The sequence below is a fragment of the Triturus cristatus genome, chromosome 7 (genome assembly GCF_964204655.1).
Source record: "Triturus cristatus chromosome 7, aTriCri1.1, whole genome shotgun sequence".
NCBI classification, from domain to species: domain Eukaryota; kingdom Metazoa; phylum Chordata; class Amphibia; order Caudata; family Salamandridae; genus Triturus; species Triturus cristatus.
Genome location: NC_140590.1, coordinates 233,255,700 through 233,280,631, shown reverse-complemented (window position 1 = coordinate 233,280,631; position 24,932 = coordinate 233,255,700). Strand labels below are relative to the sequence as shown.

Genomic DNA, 24,932 nt, shown 5'->3' with positions numbered 1-24,932 from the left:
CCACTCCTTACATCTTCCTTATTCACTTCCATTTACTAGTATTCTTCATTTTTCAAATGTACTACTAAAACGTATAGTTACGCGTCTAGAGACTTCGCACTCAGGCATACAACTCTTCACAGAGAAAGACAAGCCCCAAGGTTTCCAGAGAGTCATCACATTGCCTCACTTGGCATGTACACAGAATGAGCTGCGGGAGAGAGAGACTAGGGGAGGGTTGAAGGACTGGGCTATTCTAAGACCCAGCGGTGCCAGGGGACAACACTTGAAACCTTCGTGGGTTACCTGTTCTGGCGTACAAAACACAGAGACACGGGACACTTCCAGCGACGTCAGAGATCAGCGTTTATTTACTGCAGGGATACAGAAATCACAAGAAGTACACAACGTGTAGGTTCTCGGAGACTGCTTCGAATTGCAACAGTGGATCGCTCCTTTTATACACGTTTTTGCCATTACACAGTATGGCGAACAAAGGTTACAACTCAGTTCCCACAATAAACTTCAAAAGAGTCGTGTTCATGTTTCAGGAGACCGGAACATAATTACGGCAGCATTGCCGGTTCCCAACTGTAAAAACATCTCTTCTCTGCAATAAAACACATTCCATTCTGACCGTAAACATATTAGAAGAGGGGACAAAAACAGATGCAAAGAAAGGACAAGGATGCACAACAGGTTAGAAAAGAGTGTTGGGAGTAATAAAGGAAACTTGTTAACAGGATCAAAGACCTCGTGTCCAATGCATGCATGACTGAAACAATAGACTAGCACGGCAAGATGAGCCTCGAGCGGGGCCATCTGCCTTCGCTGTGTCATTTCCCTTGTCGTAAAAGTCACCCTCAAAGAAACACGTGTCCTTCGTGTAAGCTTGGGAGTCCCAGGGTCACGAAGCGGACAAAGTCCGTTCGCTGGCTACTTGAGGGCAAGAAACAAAATGGATGCCGTACCTAAAATGGAACCCGAGGGTTCGGATGAACAAACCCAAAAATGAGACGAACCATACGTGGTTGCATAGCGAAACTGTGTATACCCACTATACTCGTCATTTGCGGTTCGTAGACACCAAACTCATCCATATTCGTCACCACTCAAAAAGTGTCGTTCCGTCTCACACGGAACCTCAGACGCTCCTTTTGCCCTCATGTAGGCAAGCACTAGTCGAGATCGGAATCGATTTCAATATTCATCAGATCGTTCACCTGCTGCTGGAACATCATTCTATTCATCAACGTCTCCTTGGTAACAGATGGCCGTCTTATACACGTTGTAGCACAAAGGCCACATAAGGCAGGACCACACTGTACACAAAGACAACACGTGAATAGAAACGTTACAACAACCCCTACGATCATCAGAATCTTCCAACCCCAAGTTGACATCAGACCCCAAAACCATCCTAGAAGTGTCCAATTACCTTCGTCCACGTGTATGGACTCGGAAATCTTGTGCAACTTTGAGATGGCTTGGTAGACAGTTGGAGCATTGTCAGGAATGAAAATGCAACAACTCGAATGGATAACTTTACACACACCACCTCTATCTGCAAGAATAACATCTAGAACCATCCGGTTCTGCAACGTCATGAGTCTATCCGCCTGAAGTTCAGCTGTTAAGTTACCAAGGGCACTCGCGGTAATATTAGCAGTCGACTCAACTACACGGGTCAACTGTCTTAGGTTCCTACTATTAACCATAGGTCCCCAAAACGGCAAGAAACCCTTAAAGAAGTCTCCTGCTTCTTGACCGGCAGTATCCTCTTTGCTAATAACGCCTCTCACAACTCTAGTTTTGTGGTAGTCTGAGGCAACTGTGAAGGTCGGTGGTAAAAGATTTGCAATATAACAGGTACCCGAAAAATCACGGGGTAACCATGTATATGTGCTCATAACATACGAAATAAGTGCCCTTAGCAGTCAGGAAAACAGGGGAAGAGAGCATCGGTAGGACATATGTATCAGTGCAAGCACTGTTCCCAAGTTGTGCTCTCGGATTTCGACCCAAACCTTTCAAGCAGAAGTTACCGAGGTGTGGTACAATCCATATTGGGGACGAGCTCTTAAGCTGTCTATCACCCACTGAAACACTGTACTCAGCCTCACTCAGATCCTTATAGGCTTGCACCTCTTCATCTGGGATAAGCGATGCATCAAAAACATCTCTATCTAAATCCGCTATCGCTATCGCCAAAGGCTTGTGATACAGGCCGGGACCAAAATTGACAGAGCGTGGCTCTCGACTGGGGTAGGAATCTAGTGCACTGCGAAACATAGTTTGGAATGCTCGAGCTGAACCCTGGGAGCTGTAAGGAAGGACCAAATACGGAATACCCCTATCCATGGTATGTGGCATTAACCCACACACCCAACAGTTGGTAGTATTCATCACCAACTGATGCTGATGTAGGAGTTGAACGAAGGAGTTATTCATAAATTCCGCACGTCTAACCTGTTCGTGTTGAGGCAAAGGATGAAAAGAATGTGGGGAAACAGTGGTGACGGAGCTTAGTTTAGGAGAAAGGGTAGGTGAAACAGAAGGTAATAACAACTGTATTCCAAAATACACTCCACCCACCAATAGCATAGACACAGTCAGAAACAGTAGAAACACCTGAAACAAAAAACATTTTGTTCGTACAACTTTACGTAATTCTAATCTCTGTGCCGACATCCTTTCTACTTCCAACAGCTTAGAGAATGCCATCCTCTACAAACCGTCCGTGACGTACTTGACGCACTTCGTTCTGAGTAGCGATTATCAATCCCCAGGAGTTCCCAGGAATCGACAAAAGTAACCGACCTAGCGTCAGAAACCTGCTAAACAGAAAGGAGTACCCGCACGGCCCTACGGTAACCTGGATGGTAGGAATTCCTCGAAACGTTCAATTTTAATACAAATCTCTTAGCAGTGAAAAGCACATAAAAGCTCAAAAAGAAAGGATATAATTGTCCATAATGTTCATAGCACCAAAAAGGAAAAAAGTATACGACTAATTTTTATTAGTCCTTGAACGAAGAAAGTATCGACTTCTTCCAGGTCGAGTTTGCTCTACAAACAATTGTTCAGCTGGCGCAACAGTGTTCGATGAAGTGAACGGCGATTCAGACCTTGGGTTCTTGGCTACTGATGACTCCACAAGTGGGTTTGGCAGTGACAAATCATCTCCTACAGGTTGAGCGTCACTAAACGGCACAAAGTGTAAAGGAGTCTCAGTTTCCGTTGCCGCAATCCCAGTTCTCACCCAACCGTCTGTTGGTGAGGGGATCGGTACCTTTTTCGTGTGGCTGGCATGAACCCAGTTTTTCCGGCCCTCCAATCGAACCGCAGTCCTCGTTGTCAACAAGACTTGAAAGGGTCCTACGAATCTTGGCTCCAAGTTACGTTTCCGACCAAAATTTCGGGTAACGACCCAATCACCTGGCCGGAGCTGATGTCCAGGACCCTCTGTCTGCGCCGGTAGAGCTTCAAAGACCTGTTGATGGATTAACCGTAGTTTAGTGGTCAAATCATGAAGGTAATCAATTAGCATTGGATACTCAAGACTATCAAAGGCCTTAGGTCTCGGGACTCCCCAAATGTTCGCAGGGCGACCGAACACAATCTCATATGGGCTAAGCCCTACTCGAGAGTGTACAGTCGCCCTGGTTGACAGGAGAGCCAGAGGCAAGGCATCAGGCCATGATAGACCAGTCGTAGCTTGTATCTTTGCAAGTTTCAGTTTCAGGGTACCATTGTACCCTTCAACCAAACCCGCTGCCTGAGGATGATTAGCGCTATGGAATTTTTGACGAATTCCAAGGCCCTTACACACACTCTGCATCACACTTCCCACAAACTCACTTCCATTATCCGACCACACTATCCGTGGCATTCCATACCTAGGAAAGTATTCCTTCAGCAGGATTTTCGCTGTGGACAGAGCAGTATTATCCTTAAGAGGATAGGCCTCAATCCATCTAGAGAACGCACAAACCACAACCAAAACATACTTCAGGTTATTGCATCTCTCCATATGGATAAAGTCCAGTTGGATAACCTCAAAGGGACAAACAGGGGGAGCAAAATGACCAGGTGGAGTGGGGGTGCCCTTGCCAGGATTGTGCATCAAACACACCATACAATTCTTAACCACTCTCTCAGCACACTTAGTAATACCCTCATTCTTCCATACAGGGGACAAGAACTTACATATCCCTTTTGCACTGATATGTGACAACTAATGGGCCATCGTCACGACAGCTAATACATACGCATCTGGTAACATCCACCTCTGACGTTCCGTCAAGTCAACCCAACATCCATGCATATCCAACCTTCCCGTACTTTCTTTCCACTTGATCTTCTCAGCTTCAGTGGCTTCATTCTGAATTGCTTTCACACTCTCAACAGTGTCTTCACACATACCAGTTTCCGCCGGCCATCTCACTGAACTTGTCACGTACATTCGAGTTGTAAGATTCTTAGCCGTTTCCTTAGCAACCTCATCCGCAAATGCATTAACACGACCAACATCATCCGTCACTTTCCGATGTGCACTACATTTAACGATCGCCACTTGTTTAGGCAATGTAAGTGCATCCAAAAGATCATTCACGAGCTGCCCGTGTTGGATCTTCGTACCATGCGATGTCATAAATCCTCTTTCTCTCCACAGTCTTCCAAAACTGTGCGCAACGCCGAATGCGTACTGACTGTCGGTAAACACATTCACGCACTTTCCCTTAGACAAAACACACGCTCTTGTCAATGCAATCAACTCTGCCGCTTGTGCTGAATTCTGATTCAATCTCACAGTTTCCACAACCGTGCTCATCGTCACTACAGCATACGCAGTCGTCACATCGCCATTCGGCAATTTGAAGCAAGAACCATCAACATACAAAGTACCATCGGGATCTGTCAAAGGAGTGTTTTTCAGGTCCACACGACCCTTTGTTTCTTCCTCAGTTCGTAAATAACAATCATGCGGTGGTACATCATCTGATTCCATATTAATCGGCAACAATGTCGCCGGATTCAGTACATTACAACGTTTGATCTGTATGTGACTTGCCAAAAGGGTCAGCTCGTACCCAGACAACCTTGCACTCGTCAGCTGTTGAGTTTTTGTACGATTCAAGAGAGTGTCAACTGCATGCGGAACCATCACTATGAGCATATTATCCATGACAAGACCTGCGGATTGTCGGATAGACGCCGCAGCTGCCGCCGTCGCCCTCAAGCAACTCGGCAACGCTCTAGCTACCGGGTCTAAGGTCGAGGAAAAATATGCACACGGGCGCTGCTTGCCACCAAATTGTTGCGTTAAAACACTCAACGCATCACGAAGTTCAGAAAAACTTTTCTGACATTCTTCCGTCCATGGCAAAGGAGTCGAAACATCCTTGCACGTGAGAGCTATCAATGGCTTCGCTAACAGTGAAAAATTTGGAATCCACTGTCTGCAGTTTGACGTGATACCTAAAAAGGCACGCACGTCTCTCTGAGTCGTCGGCACAGTCATTCGAGCAATTGCTGCGATTCTTTCAGGGGTCAACCTTCTCCCCGCCTTTGACAATAAGTGACCTAGGTAGGTAACTTCTTGACAACAATATTGCAATTTAGAAGGTGACACCTTGTGGTGTAAGTCGCATAGATGCTGCAACAGTGACACAGCAGCAGTCTTGCAAACTTGTTCAGTGTCTGCAGCTACCAACAGATCGTCAACGTACTGAATCAAGGCCGCACCAGCTGGCAGCACGAATGCATCAAGTTGGCTCTTAAGAGCTTGGCTGTAGATCGATGGGCTCTCACAGTAGCCCTGAGGTGCACGTTTGAACCGGAAGCTACGACTCCTAATGAAAAACCGAACAAATCTCGACTTCCCTCAGCAATCGGAAAGCTAAAGAACGCATTCTTCAGATCGATTACCGAGAACCATGATGCAGAGGCTGGAATCAGAGTCAGTAAAGCCGTAATATCAGGCACCACAGGAAACTGCGGGACAACAATTTTATTTACCTCCCGTAAGTCAATAACTAGACGGTACACGGGAGGCTTGGAGGGATCCGTTCGCTTCAGAATAGGCAACACGGGACTATTACACACGTTACCTCGTGTCTCTTCAATAACCTCCTTATCGATCAAATCATAGATGATCGCTAATAGTGCCCGTTCACCATCAAGGGAGATACGATACTGGGGCATGCGCGGTAATCGCGCATCTACTTTCAATTGAACAACATAGGGTGGTATATCCAGCAGGCCCACATCATTGGGACCTGTCGCCCACAAAGAAGCCGGAAGAGAACTCAATTCCAGTGGGAGCGTATCGATCGACAGATACATAGGGGAAACCACACTCTGACCCAATGTAAGCTCCACTCCCGTTGGAGAGCAGTACAAAGTCGCATGTAACCTTTTCAACAAATCCAAGCCCAAAAGATTCTCACCACAACCAGTAGTCAAAATCAAAGGAGCTTCTAACTCATGAGACCCAATCGTAAGGGGCAAGGGGCTAGAAACTGGATTGCTAACGGGGGCGCCAGAGAATCCAACGGAAACATTCGTTAAGCCAGACAAAGGCGCGCCAGGGAGTTTCGAATGCATGATGGAACTTTTTGCTGCACCAGTGTCCAACAGAAAAGCTCAACGACGCCCAGTGTGGCAACTGCGACATAAGGCCCTCTCTGATCAACCGGAACTGATACTTCTCCCTTCCTTTGTCTATGGCTGTCCTAGTAGATACCGTCCACATCAATATCACGCTCGACATAATAGTCGTCAACATGATACTGTGCAGATCTACCAGACGAGAGATCACGTCGATCGAAACAGTTCTGCGAGTCCGAGGAAGTGGCAAGACGCTCGGCCTGATTCTGAGTAACTCCGCGACCTCTACCACGTGAAGCTTGTTGAGGACCACTACGACCTCCTCGAGCCGACACACCATTGTTCCTATCACGGAGAACTGGACAATTAAACTTCAAATGGCCCTCCCCTCGACAATATGCACATTGATTATATCCCAACACAAAGCGGGCTGCGGGAGAGTCATTGCGCACCTGTGATCTGGAAAACTGCGATTGTGATCGATTTGGCTGTTGCGAGTCATTGAAATTTGAGCGCGGAGGATACGCTTGCTGCAATAAGACCTTAGTTTTAAGATCCTTCGTTTTCTTATCTGCACGTTCACTTTCTTCCTTTTCTCTGTTTTCGTAATATTGGGCCGTAGCCAATATTTGAGCAGTGGTAGAAACAGCCCACGAACTCTCAGAATTCTTCAACTTGTTGCTAAGTTCGGGCAACAAGTTCGATACAAACTTATCAACGAACAACCGCTGACCACCCTCCGAACTCATGTCCTGACCACTATGATCAACAAATGCTTCCTCGAATCTCGTAAAGAAATCGGAGACACTCTCATCCCTCTTTTGTTTGCACGCAGACAATTTGTCCCAATTGACGCGCATTGCTGGCATAAGCGTTTTCATTAGAGTAATTATCCTCTGGGGCAAAGCCACAATAAGCTGTTCAGGTTTAGCCCCACCAACTTGCTGGGCGTCTGCCGCCGTAAGGGCAGCCCAGTCACCGCCTAACTCAGCCGCGTGATTCTCGTGACGAATTTTCGCCCAAATCGGCTGAGGCACTACATTGCCAAACAACATATCGATATCAGCAAGATTCATAACAGTAGCATCCACTAGTTGGGACAACTCCTTATAATAACCTGCAGGATTTTTACGGGGATCGGGCAAAGTTTGCTTCACCTGTAAAACTTCCGATCGTTTCCAAGGGAGGTGTATCCACACCCTCTGAAAACGTCCTGGAACGGCAGGATTAGCATTAGGATCACCTGGCATCCACACTGGGGGAACTTCCCGCATAGGATATTGACCAGGTTTTGCCATCCACTCTTCAGTCTCATCTTTAAACAATGCTCGAGGTTGCACTGTACATCGAAAGGATAACAGACGTTCTAGAGCAGCTCGAACCTTATCACCTACAATCACACCAGTTGTAAATTGATGCTGGAGCTCAGAAACCTCAGACGGTACATTATCGACCACATCATGATCCCACTCCTCCTTCAACGATATACACATTTCCTCAAACACGAATCGTTGCGTGGGCGCATTAAACTGAGAAAATGTTTCAAACACTACACGCGAAGTGTACTTAACAGGGTTACAAATCCATTTACGTGCCATTTTTACCAACGATTCACGTTCCCTACCATCAGGGAGCTGGCTGTGCCTCTGGGCAACATCCGATAGAGTTGAGCCGAGTATTGGCCCAAAAAGCGGAGAATAAAGAGTAGCAACAGCAGTCAGGAGACGGCTACGAACAGAAGGAGAAGAAGAAGAAGGCACAGGAGCAGCGACAGTAGGAGTGGAGACAGTAGAAGTGGACGCGGCACCAGGAGTAGCGGGAACGACAGACTGAGGAGGGGCTTGGAAAGGCGCAGTAGGAAGAAAAGCCGGTAAAGGAAGATGCACGTTTTGCGGCACAAGAGGATTCGGGAGAGCGGGAGGAACGGCGGGCTGACCAGCAGCCGCCAAAACAGCAGGTTGAGGAATCGGAAGAATCACAGGACCCACAGTATCGGGAGCATAGGGAGGTGGTGATTTCAACAGATAAGATAGTAGCGAATCTTCTATCACTTCTTCTCCCGTCTTATCGGCATTAGACGGTAACACCGGATAACACTTATCCACCGCCATATGATGAAGTCGAGCACTAATTTCCTGCTCTCTCATCTTTGTATCGCTGATACTGTTCTGCATTACGCATCACCGTAATGACACCTTCTCTCTTATTTTTCTTACTCTGTTTGATTTCTTTCTGCTTGGCCTCTTTACGCCATAACCGGAAGGAATCAAACATGGCTGGCCTAGCCTTCTTTTGAAACAGTTTAGCTTCTAAATTATCTAAAACGGCAGTTTCGAAACTACCATGTGATGGCCAACTAAGAACACCATCATTTTTAGTGTAACGAACCCAATATTCGTTATATACGATAGGACCCACACCATGGCGACTATAGAGCTCGTAAATTGGAGTTCCAACCGGAGGTATCGGACATGAATCCTCCAGCCGGGAATCCGTTCTGCAACATTTAAGAAACCCAAATAAAGTACTACGGCCAGGCATCGTGGACACTAACCGAGTCTACAAACTTCAAGGGCTATCAAATTATGATGTCCTCGCACAAAAATGCAAGACCCTCGGTTTTGGCAATTGCAATCGTCAAATAAAACCCAACAACTAAGAACCAACGACGAAGAACCACAAATGCAATGGAACCATGCAAACAACAAAGGAACACTGGGAGCGACCCACAAATACTTAACTAAAGAACAATGGCGTCACCAGGAAGGCCCGTCTATCGTCTCGCCGTACAAAGGACTACGCCAGGCGCCAAAACAGGTCGACAGTCAGGGCATCAGTCCGTTGCAGCCATCAGGAGGTGGGGATCTTCGCAGGAAAAGACGTCGGGCCACTTATTTCGACAACTGGATCGATGAAGCGGGGTGCGCCTTCCCTCGGAGATTTCACACGAAGTTCCTCACGATCGTCGGGCTTTGGACCGGTACCGCTGATGTCGCCCTACGTTGGGCGCCAACTGAAGGACTGGGCTATTCTAAGACCCAGCGGTGCCAGGGGACAACACCTGAAACCTTCGTGGGTTACCTGTTCTGGCGTACAAAACACAGAGACACGGGACACTTCCAGCGACGTCAGAGATCAGCGTTTATTTACTGCAGGGATACAGAAATCACAAGAAGTACACAACGTGTAGGTTCTCGGAGACTGCTTTGAATTGCAACAGTGGATCGCTCCTTTTATACACGTTTTTGCCATTACACAGTATGGCGAACAAAGGTTACAACTCAGTTCCCACAATAAACTTCAAAAGAGTCGTGTTCATGTTTCAGGAGACCGGAACATAATTACGGCAGCATTGCCGGTTCCCAACTGTAAAAACATCTCTTCTCTGCAATAAAACACATTCCATTCTGACCGTAAACATATTAGAAGAGGGGACAAAAACAGATGCAAAGAAAGGACAAGGATGCACAACAGGTTAGAAAAGAGTGTTGGGAGTAATAAAGGAAACTTGATAACAGGATCAAAGACCTCGTGTCCAATGCATGCATGACTGAAACAATAGACTAGCACGGCAAGATGAGCCTCGAGCGGGGCCATCTGCCTTCGCTGTGTCATTTCCCTTGTCGTAAAAGTCACCCTCAAAGAAACACGTGTCCTTCGTGTAAGCTTGGGAGTCCCAGGGTCACGAAGCGGACAAAGTCCGTTCGCTGGCTACTTGAGGGCAAGAAACAAAATGGATGCCGTACCTAAAATGGAACCCGAGGGTTCGGATGAACAAACCCAAAAATGAGACGAACCATACGTGGTTGCATAGCAAAACTGCGTATACCCACTATACTCGTCATTTGCGGTTCGTAGACACCAAACTCATCCATATTCGTCACCACTCAAAAAGTGTCGTTCCGTCTCACACGGAACCTCAGGGTGTAAAAGCAGAAAGCAAATCACAGGAAAAGTAAAAGGGGGAGGAGGAAAATCAGAAAGGGTCATGTACTCCATTGGAGTGTCACAAGTCAGATGCCTTAGACGAAGGTTTTAGGATAACTTTTTCTCTGACATGGGCAGTGAAAGGATACAACTCTGAGAGTCAAAAGCTATGGTAAGGCAGAAATGCTTTAGGGACAAACAAACAACAATTGGGAGGTATGCTATCAAATTAGGAGCAAGGAATTAAAATGGAAAAAAAAATGCAGGAGTGACACCCAAAACTCACGGTAAGTATAAATGGAAGTGTTGATCACATTTTGTTTGTGACAAGTAACTAACGCTGTCTGCAGTGAAAATACAAAACAAATTCTTAGTATTATAATCTAACATTTTTTCAAAATATTGCATTTTACTGCAGACTCAGAATGAGGGCTAATAACTAATATTTAGCACTGTGATAGCATCTGTGACATATGTGACATGTGGAAAGCTACAGCTACATATTTCACATTACAGAGGCAATTTATGTACCCACATGAACGAGAAACATCATAAAGTAATGTGAGGAGGAGCAGGGGCCTTGGGCTGTTTAGAGCCCAATGCCAATGAGCATAGGAATGACGTCTGCTAGCCTTGGACTTCAGTTCACTCTGTGCCTTTCAGACTAATCAGAGTGAATATGCTGCTGAGGTGAAGTGGACTGCACAGAAAGTTACATAATGAGCCTTCTCTGCATTGCAAAAGGATTCTTCACGCTCTCTGACTGCCAGAACTGGCCTATGCTTGAAGGTAAAGGAGTGTGAATACATTCTAGCGAAGTGCATTTTCATAAATAATTTAATTATTTTGTAGAGCAACATTTTAATTTCTCGTGTCCTTTTTTCCTGTTTATATTTATGATCCTGTGTGGAGCTGATTGGGCTTTTTGGGTGAGCTATAGGGAAACACTAGACAATCAGAAGCACATGTCTATTCTAGGATTCTTATATTGTCCTAAGATTCCAGTAGAAAATACAATGTGAAAGGAACGTGACCTATTAGCAAGGTAACAAGACAGATGCACATGAGAGCAATCACTAGGAAATGCTGAAATGACCAGAGAAATGACCAACATGGAAGCGAGGAAGAGCTGCTGGGTCTATCGGGTAAGGTGTCAAAATCGGCCCCTCCCTTCAAACCTACCTCAGCAGATCAGGCCAATCAGGAAGCAATCTTTTCTTGAGGCAGCGTATGAATGATATGCTAATGAGTACCTGGATGTTGTTCTAAACTCTAAAAGTCTCTGATACCTCGTTGATTTTTGCCAGTGGCAGCACAATATAGAGCAGGTGTGGAGACAGAGTGAACAGCTTCAATCCAGGACAAAACCACTCATACTGCACCATCCTTAGTTTTACAAAAGTGTGCGACTTCAAAATATAGGGGAAAACTGTTTGCTCATCTTTGTCAACAATATGTCTATTTCCTGTAAAAGCATAGGGGCATATTAGCAAGGCGAGGCAATAGAATTATCGCCCCTTTTGCGGCCGTTTTCGGCCGAAAAGCGGCAATAATTTTATCGCCTAATTAGCAAGCTCACGCTAACGCGTGAAAACTTGCGTTAGCGTAGGATTCCTAACGCTCAGTTTTGCATCTCTAATGAGATGCAAAGTGGGCGTTCCTGACCTGACATGACAGGAGAAATGTCGCTAAGCGACATTTCTCCTATCATCAAGCCCCACGCTATGAAGCATAGCGGCAAGAAAAGTAGCGATAAACCCTGTTATCGCTACTTTCCTTACGCCTGCTTCAGGACTGACTTAGCCATGATATCCTATGGAAGGTGGATATCATGGCTAAGTTTGTGAGTCCCTATCATCAAGATAACGCCACATTGCGTGAGATTATCGCTGGGTTTCCAGCGATAATCTCACGTTAGGCAGTTAGCGAGAGGATTTTTATCGCTTTTGAGATAAGCGTTTCTAATAGCACGCTATCTCAGTGATAAAAATCCATGCTAGCCGGCGATAATTATCCTAGCGCTAAGTGCGCTTAGCGATAATTATCGCCGGTTGTTGCTGATATGCCCCATAATGTCAAACTTCTGTCGCTGTGAACCCTTGCTCACATTGGGGCATATTATCAAGCCAGGCGATAAAATTATCGCCGCTTTAGCGGCAGAAAACTGCCGCTAAAACGGCGATAATGGGCTTGATAATATGCTCTATGGAATTCCAATTGAAGCCCATGTTAGACGCCCTTCACATATAACATGGGCTTCAATTGGAATTCCATAGAGCATATTATCAAGCACATTATCGCCGTTTTAGCGGCAGTTTTCTGCCGTGAAAGAGGTGATCATTTTATCGCCTGGTTTGATAATATGCCCCTCTGTCTCTTTGACCTCCCTTACAACCAATTTCATTCAAACGAGAGAACCTTTATAATTTCACCTACTGTTGCCTAACATTGGTTTTACCCAGAAAGTCCAATTCTGTCAACTTAACAATAGCAGCCCTGGTACTCCTGCAAGGAGGTTTGAAGCCCTTCCCTGAGTGGCCATGTGAAGAATGTGTTTACTTTTTGCCCCACTCTGCGCCTGTACCCAAAGTAACAAAACCCCTGGGAAACACTTCCTACACACTGACTGACCTATTCCTGATCCCTCCTTTGCTCCCAGAATCCTCAAATTGCATAGTCTATCCTACACAGACAAAGCCTGCTTCTCCCTATTTCTAGAGTGTGTGAAATTATCAATTTAATGAAGTTGTACACAGATTATGAATTTTATTTGAGCACATTATTCTCTGCTCATCAAGGAAATTTCTTTTGCATTGTATCATATAGTTTCTTTAATTTGTCCATTCACTTTCTGTATTCCTATCTCCTGTTCCTCAAAGCCCTGTCTGGTCTGAGGGAGTGGAGTAGTAAATGTCTCTGTGCGAGTTAGTCTGTCTGCAAGACTTTGTTTTCAGAATGGAGTGTATGCCTCGGATAAAGAACATTATTGCTGATTACTTCTTCATCATGCCTTATCCCCTCCTCGAGAATGAGAATGCGTTACAGGTAGATTTTCATGTGGCAATCGCGTTTGTCATTGTAGCGGGTAAGTCTTTGGCAGAGACCTCTGGGTAAAAGAGTGCAGTAGGGATACTACCTTACAAAGAGTCATTCACTTTGTGAATGGAAGGTTGAGTAAGGAAAGATATTTTGGTGAATGAGACACCTTTTTAGGATGTGTTTCATTGACTGTTTTGAATGGGCAATGTTGAGGGGTGACATTTTAGTACCTCCAAAACCCTTGATAAGTAAAATTATTTCTTAGTGGCTTGAGGGGCATGTCAGAATCTTAAAAACAGAGGGGCTTATTTATGAGCCCCTGCGTTACTTTTGCGCCACCGGTGCGTTACTTTTTGTGACGCACCTGAGGTGTAAAAAATGCGCCATGTTGCATCATATTTACGAAGTGACGCATCTAGGTAGATGCGTCACTTCGTAAACCCCTGAGCTACATTATACCTGCGTCAGGTATAATGCATGCAGGGTGGGCGTTACCCCGCAAAAAAGGGTCGTAGGAGTGGCGCACCGAAATCTATGAGATTTCGCGGCGCCACTTCTCGGACGCCAATGCGTCAAAACCTTACACCTGCCTCATGGCAGGCGTAAGGCTGACGCAGGCCCTTACACATCGGGCTTGCCCCATGTGAAAGGAACATTGCTGGAGTTGTGTCAGGCTTCTGATACAACTCCAGCAATGCGCCACTTTTTGCGCCGACAGATACATCAGTAAAACTGACGTATCTGTCATTCCTTGCGACATGATGCATCATACTGTAAATATGGCGCATCATTGGTGTCGCAAGGAGGGCGCAGTGAGAAGTGGCGCATCGCTGCTTTCACGCAGCGATGCGCCACTTCTCATAAATGAGGCCCCGAGAGTGGTGTTGAAGGTGCATACTGGAGACCTGGTGCGGATGTGGTAATAGAGGGGTCCTTGAAAGACTGCTCCAGAAGTCCATCAAGACATTGAGGTCACCAGTGTGCAAGTATGAGTGTCCCATTGACCAACGGGAAAGCGTAGCCAGTGCCATCTTGGGACCGACTGGAGAGTGCCATAAGTATGTCATTGTTTTGAGAATGATTATTCTAGATTGCCCTAGGTAAGTGTGGAGTAAAAGCTGATAGGAAAAAGATGCCCTCCTTTCTACTTAATGACAATAGAGTACAGTTCATATCGACTAACTGATTAAGGTCCTGTGTATCGGACAATCTCCTTATTCAACCCCAGTGGGAAAAGCATGGTGGAACGCTTTAATAAGCTCTTATTTTTCAATTAGCCATGTTGCATCTTTTTATGTTGTATCTTGTTATGTGCAGGGTCTCCGCAGTCGTAAACTTACTATTAAATCGGAGTTTTGTGTATTCCCAAACAATCCTAAGCTTACCCAAAGGGTGAGTTTGCCATTGTGAATCAGGCCCAGTGCGTCTGGTGATGGGTCTGTTAGTGGGTGCAAATAAGAACCTGATTCCGGTTCTCATACCATGAGCAACTGCCCTTCCGTATCCCTAAGTGTGTTTGGTGATATGACTGGCACATCTGAGTTTGACCGGGCTTACCCTTGACCCACGCAGAAGTGACGAATGAGGATTTTACATCTGTGACGTATTCCCGGGTTGAATCAACGTCTTCTGAGGACGGTGGAAGTGGCAACTTGAGAAGAGAAGCTAGCAGGCAGGAAAGGGTTGGGAGGTATAAACAAGTGACGAAACTTCCCAAAAGGGTGGAGGAAAAGATTTGAGGATTACGTTTGTAATTAATGTTTCTTTATTCTCCTGTGCAATATTGTGACAGAGTTGATAACTAGGGCAGTAATGTTTCTAACTGTTCTGTATTCCAATATATATTTTTCTTTGTAATGTTATTCTTTACTGTAGCTACCGTTTGTATCATAGGACAATTTATCTGGTAATTTTGTGCTGAATTTTTCCCAAACCTAGTTGTCCGTGATTCTCTTCACTATTATGGGCGGATGTGTGGTGTGCACTTTAAATTCTGTTGTATTGCCATAATTCTCTCTCCGGAGGGCTCTACATTCCAGAATGTATGTATATATCATGGAACATGGGCTCAGCAGGAAGAAGGCTTTGGCAACTAAAAACATTATTTTACATAACATTTTTGACTAGACTATTTATTTAGTAAGAGCGGTGCGGGCGCGTGTGTCACTGCTCTGTTTTGCGATCCATCTGCAGGTCTTTAAAAGGGTAAGTTTATTGGCGCAGTGCTTTGTGCTGCTTGCGTCACTCTGCGGCACGCGAGCACCCATGCAGAGCCTTAATACACCACCCTCCTGACGTCCGCAGTCCTAAAAGCCGCACCCATCCACGGCATCTCCTTCAAACGTACCACAAGAAGGGAGGGTGATGGGCTGCTCTGTCGCAGCTGTAAATGATTGCTTCAGTTTCAAAAATGTCAATTTCATAGAGCTTTGGACCGGCTGGAACAGGATAACTCCACAAAGGAGACTGCGCTGCACGCGGGCAGGTGGCCTTGGCGAATAACTTCCCAGTTTCTTTCCTTCATTCTTACTCGAGGTGTGTCTCTCACTCCTGTTCTCTCTTGGACTTTTAATCACGCGTAAAATGTGGTCTGTGGAGTAATCTTTAGCTGGAAATTATCCGATGTTTTGTGTTTTGTCTCTTTGGTAAACCGAGAGCCCCATGGGGAGGAGTTTGTTCTGTTACGGGCCCCTGTGCATACATCCATTCATAAACAGGCCCATGCATTATTAATGTTACATAGGTACAGCCTCTTGATCACGCTGCTATCCCCATGGCTTGCATAATTGCCTGCTTTCCCGATGCCTACGCGAGGTTTCCCTCACAGGAGAGTTGGCTCATCATGCAGAGCTGCCTTGAGGCGCTATGAACCTGAAGGTTGCATGGGCGGCGCTAGCAACATGCCTAGCGCGACGTTCAGAAACCGAAGAGTGGTAAAGCAGATGCTGAAAACTGTAAAGCTTTGCCGAAGTACCGATATTCACATTGGTAGCCATCCTCACCTAGCAGGCTAGGCCCTCACGAGAATTCTGCATGCTAAAAATGGGAAACGTACACCTAAACCAATGTGTGCCTTAGAATTACAACCATCGACGAGGGAGTTTTGTACAGAATGATTAGAGAGCTGTCTCCATTAAAAGCCTTTGGGTTTTCTAGTTTTGCATCAGGACCTGTAGCCAGATCCCTGGTGTCAAGTCCCCTTACATTTGCTGCTGTCTGGAACAGGGAGGACCTTTCAAAGGGTCTGTGACACACAGAGCACAAGTGCTAAGTACAGAATGGTGAAGCCAAAGATCTCAAAACATTATGCTGTATCAGAAAAAAACAGATGCATTATATTCTTCTGGTACATACCATTTAAATAATTGTTTTGCACATATTTCACCTGCACTAGCATTAGCAGATTTTTATCTAACCGATAACCTCATTGTTTCCCTTTTCCTTGAGTGGAATGAACTGCCAAAGCACTGAATGCGGGTGAATACTCTGAAGTCGGGTGTAGGAAATTGGGTTACAGGTTGAGGGAGGTGAAACCCTGCTCAAGCAGCAACCACAATTCTTGCCAGCGTGAAACACAAGCAATCCCCAAATTAATCTGTGCGCAACCCTCTGCCAGCTTGGCACAACACCTGTCAGGTATAATTTAGAAGCAATGTGTAAAGTATTTCAAACTAAATAGTTAAAATGTAATACATTATTACCCCCAAGTCCCTTATGTCCTCGTCCCCTTCATAAACAGATTGGAGATTACTATCTCCCGACAGAAAAAAAGAGCAGAAGGCATGCTGGGACCCTAATACTGCCCCTCCCACCGGGAGTACATAAGCAGTACTTACCCAGCATCCCGTCTGTTCTTTTTTTCTGTCTGTCGACAGAATGGACGTGGTGTGCTGTTCTGCTACTCCTGCTGGGCTGGTGTGGCGTTCCTTTCTTCCTCCCCCCGCCCGGCTGCCTGGCTTTGCGGGCGGGGGGGGGCGTTCCTGGTCCGTCCCCTGGCCTGCTGGGCTTGCTGGGGGTCGTGACGGTGGTGGCCGGTGTGCTGCCTGGATCCTGCGGGTCCTTTGCGGCTGGTGCGCTCCCGGGGTACTTCCGGGTCGCGTGCACGTCTTCCTGAAGCTGGGCGTTTGGGAGGCGTGCCGCGTTTCCTATGTGCCGTACCTTCCCGCTGTTGGGGTGGGGGCCTTGCTGCTGGTGGTGTCCGGCCCCTGCCCTGGGTGAGTCCCGCATTGCGGTGTTTTTTTGTTTACGCTGTGCTGCTCTTTTCTTTATTTCAGGTCCGTGGTGGGCGACGGAGGCTCCTGGGGATGCCGGGGTTTGCTCCCAGGAACTCATGCTTGCGAAGCATGCGCTCTGCCGCTGTGATCCCTCCCGACAGTCGCACCCATGGATTACCTTTCCTTTGGGGTGGGGGCCTTGCTGCTGGTGGTGTCCGGCCCCTGCCCTGGGTGAGTCCCGCATTGCGGTGTTTTTTTGTTTACGCTGTGCTGCTCTTTTCTTTATTTCAGGTCCGTGGTGGGCGACGGAGGCTCCTGTGGATGCCGGGGTTTGCTCCCAGGAACTCATGCTTGCGAAGCATGCGCTCTGCCGCTGTGATCCCTCCCAACAGTCGCACCCATGGATTACCTTTCCTTTGGGGTGGGGGCCTTGCTGCTGGTGGTGTCCGGCCCCTGCCCTGGGTGAGTCCCGCATTGCGGTGTTTTTTGTTCTCGCTCTGCTGTGGTGCTCTTTTCTTTATTTCAGGTCCGTGATGGATGGCGGGGGCTCTTGGGGATGCCGGGGTTTGAACCCGGGACCTCATGCTTGCGAAGCATGCGCTCTGCCACTGAGCTACATCCCGACCAGCGCGCCCTTGGATTCCCTTTATGCTGGCGCTGTCCTGGTTCCTTGATGTCGCTGTCGCTTGACTGCTTGGGGGTGTTGGGGTGCGTGGCTCCTTGCTCCTCCTTCCTGCCCGTTTGCCCTGAGTCCGAGTGATTCTTCTACTGCCGGAGTTTGTGACTGCGGCAGTGTGACGCTTCTTCTGGCTGCTGCCTCTGCGTGTGCTGGTTTCCTCCCAGTTGTGGATGCTGCCTTACCGCGTGGGCTGCCTCTTTTGTGGCTAGGGTCCCGGGTTGGAGCCTGACAGGGGCTCGGCATACTGTGTTTCTGCACTGTTCGCCTGGTCTCCCTGCGCCTTGCGCTCTTGTAGGTATCCTTGGGTGCCATCCCTAGTGTTCTTGTGGGGCGTTCCGGTGCCTTTGCGTCGGGTTCCCGTTCTGTGGCTGTGTGACTTGCGGTTTTCTGCTGCTCTTCGGGTGTTTGCGTGGTGCGACATAGAGTTGGTGTGCTCCTTCTCTTTTCCCTGTGTCCGCCCCTCTCTGTCCTGTCCCCGGTGTGTGTTGGGGTTCCGTTCCCGTGGTGCTCTCGTGGGTTGTGCACTGGGGCTGCTGTGTGGCCCTTTCTTTCGGGGGCTGTTGGCCGATGGACGCCTCTGTCTTTGGGCGCTTCCTGCTCTTCCCGCGCTGCTGGTTGCTCCTTTCCACAGAGTGGATTAGCATGGCCCCTGCGCAAGGATGACACGTGGATTCATGTAGCGTTCCATGTTTTGATAGTGGTGCCGGTCCTCCCGCTCCTGTTCCATTTTTGGCGGGTTGCCCTTGGCCTGTTTGGGTGGCGGTGGCTCCTGGTGTTGATGGGGTTTGTACCTAGGGCCTCCTGCTTGTGCTGCTTGCTCTCTGCTGCTGCTGTGCGTCCCCACTTTGGCCCTCGTGTGTGGTCTACGGGGCTGGGGTTCTTGCCTGGTTGGGCTGTTCCTCGTCCTTGGCTTCCTGGATGTTCCGGGTGGCTGGGTTGGTGTGCTGGGGTGTGCGGTGCTGCCGGTGTTTTGGTTCACAGTGTAGGCTGTCTTTTATGGCCTTGTCTCTCTTGCGGGGGCCTGGTCGCCGGTTTGGCTCTCTGCCTCTGCGGCATCCTGCTCCCTGGCTGCTGGGCTGGCGCTGCGCGTCCGCTGTCATTTGCAGCGGGTATGTGCCGCCTTGTCCCCTTGCCGCTTTCCCTCCGGGGCTTTTGTGTTGCTCCACTTGGTGTTTGTGGGCTTTCTTGCTAGCTGCCGCTTTGCCTCTGTGGGACGTGGCCTCCCTGGGTTGTGTGTCTGGGGTCGTGGTCCTCTCTTGTCCGCTTGGGCTTGCCCTCTCTTGCTATCTTGGTCACACCGGGGTCTGCCTGTTTTTTGACTTTTCTGCGCTGTCCTGATGCTGGGTGTTGTTGGGACCCGTGCTGTGGTCTGGCCTGGAGTGGGCTGGGTTCCTAGGTTGGGTTCCCTCCTCGGGGGTCCTTGCCTGTGCGGCTGGCTCTGTTCCTCTGCTGTCGTCCGGTTCAGCTGGTTGTGGGCCGTGTTTGGCTGTGCCGTGGGTTATTTCTGTCCCTCTTCGGGGTTGCTCGCTCTGTCCGCTGGGGTACGATGTCCCTTTCCTTTCGGGGGTTTGACCTCCCTGGAGTTCGGTGTTGCCGTATGCTGGGGGGCTTCTTTTGCTGTTGCTGCCTCCTTTTTGCATCTGTTTCTGGCTTCTTCCGTGCTGGTTGCTATTGTTTTTTGGGTGCTCATGGCTCTGGCACTGCCGTTTCCTGGTTTCTGGGGTTCCTTGGTGTGGCCTTGTGTTCCTCTGCTGCTGCGGCGCTCCTGCTCGTTTCTGGGCTTGTATTTGGCTTCTTTCGGTGGGTCCTAGTCGCCCCTCCTATTGACTGTGGCGCTCCTACGCTCGCCTGGTCTCTGTGGTTCAGCTGGGTTGGTACAGGTTTTTTCCTGCTTGTGGCTCCCTGGGGGTGCCTGTGGCGTTCGGCTTCTCCGACGGTTTGGGTTGGGTCCTGCTCTCCCTTTCCTTTTGCGTCCCCCCTGGAGTGTGTTTCCAGTGGCGGTTCGCGTTTTGGATCTCTGGCGTTCATGTCTGGTTTGTTTGGGGCCTGGCTCTCTTTCGCTGGTGCTGTGTCCTTGACTTGGCTCTAGTTTCTCCTCTTTTGTTCTGCAGGGGTTTCTGGTTTCTGCTGGTTTTGGGCGTCTGGTGGTCGCCCTTTTGCAGATGGGTATCCTTGTCTGTGCTCTCTCGGTGGATCCTGGCGGGGTGCTCTCTTGGTTTCGTGTCGTGTTCTGGTGGGTCCTTCTGGGCCTGCTCATGCCGGTGCTTATTTCCTGGGTTTGGTTCACCTCTAGTTGGGTGTCCGTGTCTCTGCCTGGTTCCTGGGGTTCGGTTGGGTGCTGTTGAGCTTCGGTCCCCGTTGCTCCTGTCTGGATGACTGCCCTCTTCTTTTTTCATGGACTGAGGGTCCCTTGTCCGGCCCTGTGTGGGTCCGGGTTTTCGGGGCTTCTGGGTTGGCTCCTCCGGGGTTGCCTCCTGTTGCTCCTGGTCTGCGGGCTTCCTTCTGGTTCTGAGTGTTCTCTGGCTGGGCCTTCTTGTCGTGCTCTCCCTCCTGACTCATGGGTGTCCGGGTTCTTCTGCTGCTTGGCCCTCTGCTTCTCTGCTTCCTCGGGTTTCCATTTTGGTGGTTTCCTGTGCTTGTTCTTTCTTCCGGCCTTCTGTTTGGTCCGGCGTTGGGTTGCTGGGGGTCTCGTTCGGCCTCCCTGCCTTTTCTTTGCCCTGGGCTCTACGTGGGCTTCTTCCTGGGTTGGTTGGGCCTGTGGGTCCTCCTGCCCTTGCGGGTTGCTGGATTTCGGTCCTGGCTTCCTGGTTCTTTGTCCCTTGTTGCCCTCATTTTTTGCTGTCTATTGGCTCCTCTTCAGTGTTATGTGGGGTCGGACCTGGTGGTTTTCCGGTCTGGGTGCTATGCGCCCTAGGGCTTTTTGTTCCGTGGCTCTGGCCCTTGCTGTGTGCTTGGCCTGGGTGTTGGGTGCCTGGGCGGTCGTCCTCCTTCTTGGCTTCTGTTTTTTTCTGCCCTCCGTCTTGAGGTTCCGGTTCGGTTCCGGTTTGCTTCTTCTGCTCCGCGTGTTCTGGGTTTTGGCCGCCCTGTTCGGTTGGCGGTTTGTCTTCCGTGTGGGGGCTTTGCCCTCCTGGGGTTTTTGGGTTTCTGTCTCCTTCATGGTCCTTTTTGGTCTGGTTGGGGTCTGGTTCCTGTTCTGCTCGCCGGCTCTTGCTGTGGTTCATCCCCGGCCCTGGCCTCCTCTGCGGGGTTCGTTGGCTTTCTTCTCTATGCTTTTGTCTGGCAGGGGACTTCGGTTTGGTGTGGTGGGCCGGTTTCTGGCCTGGGCCTTCCTCCTTTTTTGTTGGTCTGGGTGCTTGGGGCTGCGCCTCTTGCCTGGGCTGGCCTTCTTTCTTTGGCCCTGTCTCCTGTTTCTCTGGTTGGTGGCCTCATTTTTGTGGTACTGGCCTTGTGTTGTTTTATGGGTTGTCTCCGGTCCTGGTTTGGTGCTGGCCGGTTGCTTCCTGCGGTCTCCCCTTGCCTCCTTCTCGGTGCTCCCTTGGGTTGCTGCGTTGGTGTGGTTTCCTGGGGGTGCTTTTGGTTTTGGAAGGCCGGTTTTTCTGCTTTGGTATTCTCCAATCTGTTTATGAAGGGGACGAGGACATAAGGGACCTGGGGGTAATGCTCTATTACTTACCGGTAATCTTCATTACTCCGGGTCCCGTTGTCCTCGTCCCCTTTATACGCCCCTCCCTCCCTCCCGGGTGACCGGCCTTCCTGTCTGGGCTTGGTTGTACAGACGGGATGCTGGGTAAGTACTGCTTATGTACTCCCGGTGGGAGGGGCAGTATTAGGGTCCCAGTATGCCTTCTGCTCTTTTTTTCTGTCGGGAGATAGTAATCTCCAATCTGTTTATGAAGGGGACGAGGACAACGGGACCCGAAGTAATGAAGATTACCGGTAAGTAATAGAGCATTTAACACCACAACAACAAAAATCCAATCAGTAGAGCCAGAGTTATGCAATTTTACAGGTTTAGAAGAAATCAAGTGCCAAGAAGCAAAAAGTGCCAACAGTGGTTATATGGTTGTGGTAGGCCAGGTCCAAATCACAAGCTCAGGCCAATCGTGATGGAGCAGTGGCCAGATTCCGTCTGCTGAAAAGTACCTCATGGCCTGGGCATCCAGATGCAAAGTCCTTGCGTTGAGCTGCACGGGGCAGTGTCAAGAATCCTTCAATGAGGAGCTTAGATGAGAGGTCCCACATCGACATGCCTTGCACAGTGGCGGAGTAAAAACCATCTACGAGAAGCTGCAATGCGAGGTTTAGGTGAGGGTTGCAGAGACTTGCACTGCGTCGGTGCTGAGACGCATCATGTTGAGCCGTTGTTGGCATCGGGTAGTGTCGCAGAAACTGCTGGGACTGGCAAGAGTTGCGCTAAGATGTGTCGGCATTGAGGATGAGCTGCAATGTGCTGGGCCGGAGTTGATGGCAGGATGCGTCACGCTCATTGAGATGTGTGGAGATGCATCAACATTGAAGAGCCTGTTATGACCCTTAGGGATTCTTTGGAGTACTAGGTCCACGGAGGCAGGCTGGCCCCACAGGGCAAATTACACCAGCAGAAGAATCCTGGTGCAGCAAAAGCAGGCCTTGGGCAGCAAACAGTCCTTGGTCAGCAAGCAGACCAGCATGGCAGACTTCACAGCTTGGCAGTACTTTTTCCTGGCAGGGTCCCCAGGTGCAGAGGTGATCTGAAGAGTTTGATCTGAGTGTCCAATATTTCCAACTAGTGCCCAATTTGAAGCAGGAGAAGCTTCTAGAGTCCTCTCCCTATGGAGGTGTCTGAAATTTCGTTCCTCCTGGCCAATCCTCAGCTTGTAGGGGAGCACAAAAGACTAGAATGAAACCCTTTGTGAGAGTGCTGAGGCAGGCTCTTTGTGATGAGCAAGTGCGGTAGGCGAGAGCTCCTTCCCCTCATCATTACACAGATGGCCCACCCTGCCAAAACCTATTCCCCCTTTGTGTCATTGTCTGGAAGAATATCCACAAGCACCATCTGACAGCTAGACCTAGACAGACAACCTAGGATACAGACTTCAGGCACCAAATAGTTAGGACAAAGACATGGCAACTTTCTAAAAGTGGCATTTTCAGAATTTTGACATATAATCCAACATTAGCATTAAAAAGGATTTACATTTCAATTATTTGGTGCTGCAGGCTCACTAGTACTATTTAATTTACAGTCCCTGGGTACAGGTAGTACCACTTTACTAGGGATTTACAGGCAAATTAACTGTGCCAGTTAGGTATAAGCCAATTTCACCATGTTTAAAGGAGAGAGCACAAGCAGTGGTAAAGTGTGCAGAGTCCGAAGGCCAACAAAAATGAATCCAGCAAAAACAGGAGAAGTAAGGCAAAAGGTCTGGGTGAAGACCACACTAAGGCTGACAGGTCTGACACAGTGTTTTAGTCCTAGTAGCAGAGTTGCTGTTTTGCTTTTATTGAATTGCAAAGTGTTTTGTTTAAAAACTTGCTGAGCTTAAACATGACACAATAAGAGTATTTTTAATTTTGATCTATATTCATCGAATTTTAGTATCTGAGTAGTGTTTGGAGCTGATACAGGTGAAAAATAATTTTGGTGCCTCATCAATATGATGCAGCCAAGTCTGTCAAACATCAATTTTAACGATGAAAGCAAAACAGCAACCCTGCTAGACACACCTCCTACTTAGAGGAAAACCTTGATTTGAAACATTAGTCATAAGCTTTTAAGGAGAGGAAAAAGCTCAGAGAAGGCTGTTCTGGTGCTCAACTAGATTGTGTCGAATAATCAAGGGGCATATTATCAAGAAACGGCGTGAAAATTATCGCCGCTTTAGCGGCAGAAAACTGCTGCTAAAGCGGCGATAATGGGCTTGATAATATGCCCTTGAGAATTCCCATAGAAGCCCATGTTCTGGTGTCAACATGGGCTTCCATTGGAATTCTCTGCGGCATATTATCAAGCTCATTATCGCCGCTTTAGCGGCAGTTTTCTGCCGCTAAAGCGGCGATAATGTTAACACCGTGCTTGATAATATGCCCCCAAGTCTTATTACGGTTCCAGAGGCAATCCTGAGTTGTGCATTAGTTAAAAAAAATATACATATATTCTGTTGCTGTCCTGTATTCTGTACACACCAATGTAACTCGGTGGGGGCCAGTATTTTGCCTCAGCAGGGTGGCGGGTGGATCACATATGCACACATACTCACAGCGATATTCAGGCACACTTCCATCCATTCACACATGTGAAGACATACGCCTACCATTCACAACCACACACACACCCACACACTCATTCACAGCAGGCTTGCACAAATACACATACATATACACATGCACTCAACACAAATAAAAATCTTACCGGGCCGTGGTGGTGATATGGGATGGCGGGAGGGGAGCCTGTGTTCCTAGAGGATTGGAAAAGGGACTGCCACTCCCTCTCACTGAATGAA

General features: G+C 48.3%; 1 pseudogene; it reads left to right on the top strand.

Moving 5' to 3' along the window:
• The first annotated feature begins 19,073 nt into the window (after positions 1 to 19,073).
• On the top strand, positions 19,074 to 19,144 carry LOC146809284 (U6 spliceosomal RNA; annotated as a pseudogene).
• Positions 19,145 to 24,932: the final 5,788 nt, after the last annotated feature.